We start from the raw sequence: 8,239 nt of genomic DNA, 5'->3' as shown, positions 1-8,239 counted from the left end.
AGAGAGTTCCCAATCACAACTTTCTAAATAACAGACACCAAAATATCCACTACTCTAAATAGATGGCATCCCCCCACTTCTTTTTCTCCAAGAGGCAATGGATGAACGTCACAGGGCACTGTGGTGCCAAGAACGCATTATGCTTCCCAGATGCACGACTGACATACTGAGCAAACTATTTATGAAATTTCTTTGGAAGAGTCAAGGCAAATAACAGCCTGGCCCCCACTCCCACCATCGCCACCAAAGTTAACTGGAGTAGCTCTGCTCAGAGTGACAGGGAAAGCAGACTAGAGTGCTAGGGTGAGGTTTGGTGCAATGGGATTTACTATCTGTCACTAACTATCATTTTTCCTCCCCACACTCCAAAATTTCCTTTCTTCCCATTATCTTAAATAAGTGGCTACGTTATTGTTGCCAAATTGGATACAAGATTCCCTCTGACCTCCTCCCCCTTCCCAGTACCCACAAGGAGTTACTACCTAGGGACCTAGGGGAACTATATATGGGGTCTTACCTCCCCCAGCCTCCCAATACACACATACACACACACACACACACACACACACCCCATGCTAGTAACAGACATTTAATAACTCGTAGATGTTGTGGTCTCATGAGAAAGAGGGGACCTAATCGAATAGTATTTAATAAGAGATTTATTAATTACACAACTAACCACCATCTCCCTCGCCCCCAGCCTGACTCTTCATAACCTCTTTTCCCCCTTATGGCTGCTCTCGACTAAGAGAATGGGCATGAGGTTATAATTTGGTATTATCTGCCCTTGGAATGCAGCCTCTACAGGAAGGATTTTTGGGACTCCAGATATCTCAAGATCATTCCACGCCCTCACCTGCCGGTCACGCCTGGGAAGCCAAGCTGTGAAGTAAATGAAAGATACAAGAGGTATCTAGGGTCAAACAAAGGGATTTCCCTGGAGGAGCAGCTGCCAGTGCTGCCCCCTTCCCATCACCTATACTTGACTTCCAAGGGAAGGGTAAGGCTTTGAGCATTCTGTTTGGCTGGTTGCTTAGTTTCTATAGAAACTTTCCTGCCAAGGTCTTAAACTTAATTCCAGAGAAGACCCCAACACAAACAAGAAACATTGCTTAATATGAAAACAATGAATATAAGGAATGGAAAAAAGAGAAATTTATCATCTCATTTGGGCCTATCTTGTTCAACACTCCCTTCCTCCCAATGCCAGCATCATCACCAAACTGATGCCTTATTTTTTTTAAAAGTATGTGAAGTTCCTTTGAAGCAATAAGAAAGTCAAGGCCAGACAGAGTTGAGATTCACTTAAGAAATGCTGCATTCTTATTTCTCCCTTTCATATCCTGGAGAATCACAATGCATATTTTAAAAAAACAAACTTCCCTGAGAAGTGACCCAGTAAATAAACTTGGCTGTTTAACTCTGTTGTCGAATCCAGGAGCCCTTCCCTGCCCTGGCACCCCACCCCACATACCCTTGACATTTAACCTAAGAATCATGTCAATCATAAAAGCAGAATCTATGAAATACTTAAGGAAACAATGTTCTAATAATTTAAAACTAATTCTCTAAAGTTAATCACTATTTAGGGAACTCACCCCTAACCCTCACCACTCACAAGACCAGTACCCCCCCACTTAGTCACCAGAATGGTGGGCTGTGCACTGCCCCTGGAAATGCTCTTGTCTTTTGTAACCTATCCAATTAATGATTATGATCCGATACAACAAGAATCCATTTTTACAGAGACATAAAAAAGATAGGGAGTCTGATATATTTGCACAAATAAACCCAAACTCAAAATCGAGCCTAAATAGGGCATGACAAAGTCAAAAGACCAGTTTCAGAAAAACCTGTTCTCTTTCGACAGTTCTACAGAAATCTATGTGACAGAACTTTTCTGTCAACCTGTTATTTCCTGCCTCACAGAGTATTATGAGAGTGGCCACTTGTCTCCATTAGTAGAAATTTTTAAAACTACAAAGAAATTTGTTAAATATAAATAATTCCTTTCCTGTTGTGGAAGACTGAAAACCACATCCTTTAAAGACTCAAAGTTGGGAGAAATTTCCAATTTCTAAAATGATGGCTGATGAACTGCGTAAGACAGGGGAACAAGCATACTCTTATCTATCATATGTAACCTCCAGGGGCTTCTAGAACAAGGAAGTGGAGATAAGTACAGAAGGCTCATGATTCTAGAAGTCTAAAATGTCCACCAAAAAAGGGTCTGATAACTCAAAGATGAAAACTTTTAGAAAGATTTCTGCTTCTGACTAGGACAAGTTCCCTTGTATCTTCCCCTGATAACAACTAGGATTACTAGATTGGGGGGGGGGATGTAATCTGTTTAAAGGATTCCAAGAGCTACCAGTGATGAGCCAAAATCACAGGGAGAAAAAGGGCTCAAGATATTAGCTACTTTATAAGCATCACTGGGATGAAAAGCTAAAAACCTAATCGGCTGGGGAAAAGGGCAAAGATCTTGTGTAATTTTTCATATACAGTATCTACCAATCAGTCAAAAAAATAACATAAATGAGAGGACACAGGACTCAAGGACGAAGACCAAAAGGGAAAAATGATAACAGAAACAGAGTCACATAATGCCTCAGAAATATCAGCTATGGCTTCTAAAATAACTAACATTAATACATTCAGTAAAACATATGAAAGTTGATGTACTTCAGTAGAAAATTGAAATCTGTAAGAAAACAATCAAAAGTAAACTCTAGAATTATAAAAATCAAACCTGAAATCATTAACTCAATAAGTCAGTTTAACACAGCAGGCAAAGCACAGCTGAAGAAAAAACACAGCTGTGCTCCCCCCTTGAGACACAACAAGAAAAAGCAATAAAAAGTACAGAAAAGAGTATGAGAGACATGTGGGTCATGGTAAAAAGTCTACATGTGTAACCAAAATCCCAGAAGAAAAGAGGAAATAAATGGATCTGCAACTTTATTTAGAAAGTGATTAAAGGGGGCGACTGGGTGGCTCAGTGGGTTAAAGCCTCTGCCTTCTGCTCAGGTCATGATCCCAGGGTCCTGGGATCAAGACCCGCATTGGGCTCCCTGCTCAGCCTCCTTCCCTTCCTCTCTCTGCCTGCCCCTCTGCCTACTTGTGATCTATCTGTCAAATAAATAAATAAAATCTTTTTTTAAAAAAGTGATTAAAGGAAAATTTTGAAAACTGAAGACAACAAGCCACAATTTCAAGAAAGACTATCCTGTCCAAGTAAATTACAACAAAGGATGTCATACCTTGGCATATCAAGGCAGAGCTGCCAACAACCAACAACAGAGGGGAAAGATAACACCTTTCCTGAATAGGATCAATAATAAGATTTACAAATGAGTTTTGAACAGAAAAGGGAGAAGTCAGAAGACAAGAGACTACTGTGGCACAGATTACCTTGTTCCATTTACCAATCCCAAGGGAACAAAGTACCAGGTACCAATTACCAAAACCAGGGAAGCCTCCCAACACTTCTGCATCCTGGTAGCAGAGTCTCCAAGGACACAGCGCTGCCAGGCCCTGGAAAGAACAACACTTTGCTTACGTAGAGCAGAGACAGTAAGACCAGCTTCAGTAGTGGGCATCAGTGCCCCATGGCCAGGAGGTCTCTCCCAGCAGGTGACAGAGGACACTTTGCCTACACACGCCCCTCTTATGCCACAGCTCTGTCCCCTTCCTGCAGAGGGGAGATGTACAGGCGAGCTTTATATGATATCATACGCACATACACAATACATGTGCCTCACAGAGAGTGAAAGAGCAGCCCCACGCAAGGCAACAAGCCCAGCACGGGGCATGCAGGCTTTTTATCTCTTGGTAGGGAAGTATTCCAAGCTGCAGGCCTCCTGTGATGCAGCTGGTGGGGGCTGAAACGTGTATATACAAGACTGCCTTTCCCAGCAAATATCACCCTTTAAATGCTGAAAGAAAATAACTGATCACCCCACCTGATCACCCTGTGAAAATATTCTTCCCCCAAAAAACCACAGATGAGATGAAGAATATTAAAATCACCGTCATCAACGGGACTCTTTTAAAAGGAATACTGAAGGGAGTTCTTCAGGACAAAGGGGAACTAATCTCAGAGGAAAGCCCAAAATGCAGACCAACAGAAAGGGCATGTATGTGGGCAAGTCTAAATGAATTTCTGGTAGGCAACACAACAGCAACAATGCCCGTGCAATTTTAAATGTGTGTAAGTTAAAATACATGAAAATAACATAGAAGAGGGGAAGAACCGTGTGAACAAAGCACTGAAAGAACCATTTCTTCACATACTTATAAATCAAGGAAGTATGCTTTTGTCCCTAAGCAAGAGGAAGAGTAAAATAAATGTGTGTGTATTTAACAATTGATTTTTAAAAATGGAGTGAAAAATGCTGCTATGACAACAAAAAAATAAAGGAAAAATAAGTCCACAATCAAAATGGGAAATTTAAATATACTTCTTTAAGCAACTGATAAAACAGATTTAAAAAGTGAAAATATAGAAAATGTGAAAAACCTGACTGACATATACAAAACACTGAATTCAACAAGTGCAGAATGCATATCTTTCCTAGTTGTCACAGAACTTTGTAAAGTTAACCCTCATGCTATCTCTTACCCCCTAGAGAAAGTTCCAGTGAATCCCAAAAACCCGAAGCCATGCAAAATATGTCCTCTGTTAGAAATCAATATACAAGATGCAGGATAATACCTTACATGCTTGGAAATTAAGCAATACTCTTCTGAATAACTAAGGGATCAAGAAGAAATAGGAATGGGAATTGTGATATACCTGTAGTAGAACACAGTGAGGATTCAACATGTCAGGAATAGACAGCTGCTTGAATAGTCCTTGCTAGAAATCATAGCTTTGAAAACACATATCAGAAGAGAAAAGGGCTGAAAACCAGTGACTTATGTACCTATCTCAAGGACACAGAGATAGGGGTAGGGGTGCCTGGTTGGCTCAGTCAGTAAAGCATGCAACTCTTGATCTCAGGTCATGCATTTGAGCTGCATGTTGGGCACAGAGCCTACTAAAAAATAAAAAGGAATTTTTTAAACAAGGACATAGGAATAGAAAGCATATTAAATTCAAGAAAGGTAGAAAAAAATATGTCTAGGACAAAAAAACTGATGAAATAGAAAACAAATGTAGTAAAATCAAGAAAGCCAAAAGTTGTTCCTTTGAAAAGACGAAAACTAACAAAGAAGCAATACAGCAAATATAAGTATCAAAAGTAGAGAAGGTACAAATTTCCAATACTGAACCTCAAATAAGTGTATCACTACAGATCCTACAAATAATCAAGAATGGTAAGAGAATATTTTTGAACAATTTTGTGCAAACACATTTGAAATTTCAGCAAAGGCAAATTCCCAGAAAAATACAATTTACAAACTGGCATAAGAAGAAATAGAAAATCTAAATAATCCTATATTTATTAAAGAAATTGAATACATAATTTAAAACCTCTCCACAAAGAAAACTCCAGTCTCCTAGATGCTCACTGTCAAGATCCACTGAACACTTAAGGAAGAAATTAACTATTTTAAGCAAAACTTCCAGGGACTAGAACAAAAAAGGGAACACTTCCCAACTGATTTTATGAGGCCAGTATAATCTTATTACCAAAAAAACTGGCAAGGAAATGACAAGTAAGGAAATCACAGGCCAAGATCTCTCATGAGCAAAGCTGCAAAAGTTCTAAACAAAAGGGTAGCAAGTCAAATTCAACAATATAAAAATAGTACACCACGGCAAAACTGGTCGTATTCAGACTCTCAAATGAGTCAATTTAACATTTCAAAGTCAATCAATGGAATCTTCAAAAATCATTTGATCAACTGAAAAGATACAGAAAAACCATGTGATAAGTCTCAAGAGCCAAGCATAATAAAATGCAGTAAACTGGAAATGGAACATAATTTTCTTAGTCTGCCAAAAGGTGTCTACAAGAGAATCTACACCAAACATAATACTTAATGACAGAATACTTAAAGGTTTTCTCTCCATATTAGGAACAAAACAATGATGTCCCCTCTCACCATTTCTACTGAACATTGAAATATCTACTGAAAGATCCTAGCCAGCATACGAAAACAAAAAGAAATATTATTTGCAGACAGCAGGACTGTGTGTATAAGAGATCCAAAAGAACCTGCACACATGCCATTAAAAATAGTAAACATACCTAGACACAAATTCAATATACAAAAGCACACTGTATTTCTATTCATCAGCAATGAAAATGAGAAAAACTAAACAGTACGGTAACATAACAGCACCAAAAAAATATCAAACACCTAAAAATAAACCAAATAGAAAATGTAAAAAACAACTCAGAAAATTACAAAATATCATTGAGAGAAATTCTAGACAGTCTAAGTAGTAAAACAGAGAGATATACTATATTCATGAACTTAAATGTTTAATATTATATACTGAATATGTATATTCTATCCAGACAGAGCTAAAGATTCAGTATGCAATATATCAGCAGGTGTGTGTGAGTGCATGTAATGAACAAGGTGATTCTGATGTTAAAGGTCAGAACAGTCTTGAGGAAAAAGAACAGGGTTGGAGGATTTACACCATCAGATGTCAATGTGCACCATAAAGCTACAGTAAGTCAAACAGTATGGTTCTGGCACAAAGATAGATGATACAATGGAATGGAAGAAATACAGATGCATGCATTACACACACACACGCACACACACACACAGAAAGAGACATACACATCAGAGAGAGAAAGAAACAGGATTTTTAACAAAAGTATCACTTCACAACAGTGAAGAAAGGCTGATCTTCTCACTGAACAGGTGTTGAGTCGACACCTCAGTATGGGTCAACATATCAGTATGAAAAAAAAAAAGCATCATCAACCTCTATGTCATATGAAGCATAAAAATATATTTGAGATGGATCATAAGTGCTTTAGATGACTTAAACCAGATGTTAAAACATGAATTCCAAAAGAAAACAATAATACACTGGATTACATTAAAATTAAGAATTTCCATTCACTGTTAAATACTATAAGAAAGTAAAAAGGCATGTGGAGAGGAAGAGAAAATATTTGTATGCATACACCCGATAAAAGATTTATCCAGAATATATAATTTTTAAAAACCTTCAAATCAATAAGAAAAACATAAATGACCTCCAAAAATGGCCAAAAGATTTAAACAGGTGGGGAGCCTCGGCAGCTCAGGCAGTTAAGTGTCTGACTCTTGATTTTGGCTCAGGCTGTCATCTCATGGGTCCTGAGACTCCATGCACTCAGCTTGGGATTCTCTACCTCTCCCTCTGCTTGTGCAACCCCCCTCTCAAATAAATAAATAAATAAATAAATAAGACTTAAACAGTTTCTTTACGATGTAGGGTACTTAAATGGCCAATAAATATAGAAAAGGGCCATTCACCCATCTTCAGGGAAAATCAAATTACTTCATGGTAAGTAATCACAATACAACTCTAGAGTACTGACATTTAAAAAACTGACACTGGAACAAAGTCCCGTCTATCACTGGGGTGATAAATTCACGCAAATCATGTAGGAACACTGTTTTGCATTATCTCCCAACACTGAGAACATGCAAATCCTCTTACCGAGCAATTCTCCTCCTAGGATACATGTGTTTACATGCCCACTCAAAAAAAATATATAGAAGTTTCTGGCAGTCGCAGTTAAAAACTGAAATTTTCATCTATTGCAAAAGAGACAGATGGGCTATGAGTTGTGATACATTCATAGCAAAACAGCACTGAAAACAAATGAACTGCAAACACGTGTAACAAAACAGACGGTTCCTACCAATATAATGTAGGCAAAGGAAGTAGACATTAAATATATATGGCATGATTTCATTTACATAAACTTCACGAATTTGCGTGTCACCCTTGTGCAGGAGCCATGCTAATCTTCTCTGTGTCCTTCCAATTTTAGTATAAAACTTCAAAACCAATCAATGGTGGCAGAAGTCAGGACGATAGTTTAGTCCTTTGGGGAAGAAATGGTAGCAGTGATAAAAAATGAAGCCAGTGAGGTTGGGTGGGGAAAGCAGAGTCACAGAGAAAGACTGGCTCCGGGGGAACTACTGAAACCCTTCACCCAAGCACATCTGACTCTACTTTGCTCTACTGTTGGACCTCTCAATTCCAAGAGATTTTAGTTTCAAATGAGTTGTTGCCTTCTGCACCAGTCTTGACCTCTGACTGGAAACCTGC

The 8,239-nt window shown here is 38.5% G+C and overlaps 1 non-coding gene across 1 annotated transcript; it reads right to left on the bottom strand.

The window, feature by feature from the left end:
• Positions 1–7,875: 7,875 nt before the first annotated feature.
• Positions 7,876–7,979, bottom strand: LOC123392959. Its single transcript, XR_006607682.1, has one exon. It is a non-coding gene; the product is annotated as a U6 spliceosomal RNA (small nuclear RNA).
• Between the last annotated feature and the right edge of the window lie 260 nt (positions 7,980–8,239).

This window comes from Mustela putorius, unplaced genomic scaffold, assembly GCF_011764305.1.
Source record: "Mustela putorius furo isolate JIRA1106 unplaced genomic scaffold, ASM1176430v1.1 tig00000695_pilon_pilon_pilon, whole genome shotgun sequence".
NCBI classification, from domain to species: domain Eukaryota; kingdom Metazoa; phylum Chordata; class Mammalia; order Carnivora; family Mustelidae; genus Mustela; species Mustela putorius.
This window is presented reverse-complemented; position numbering and strand designations above follow the sequence as displayed.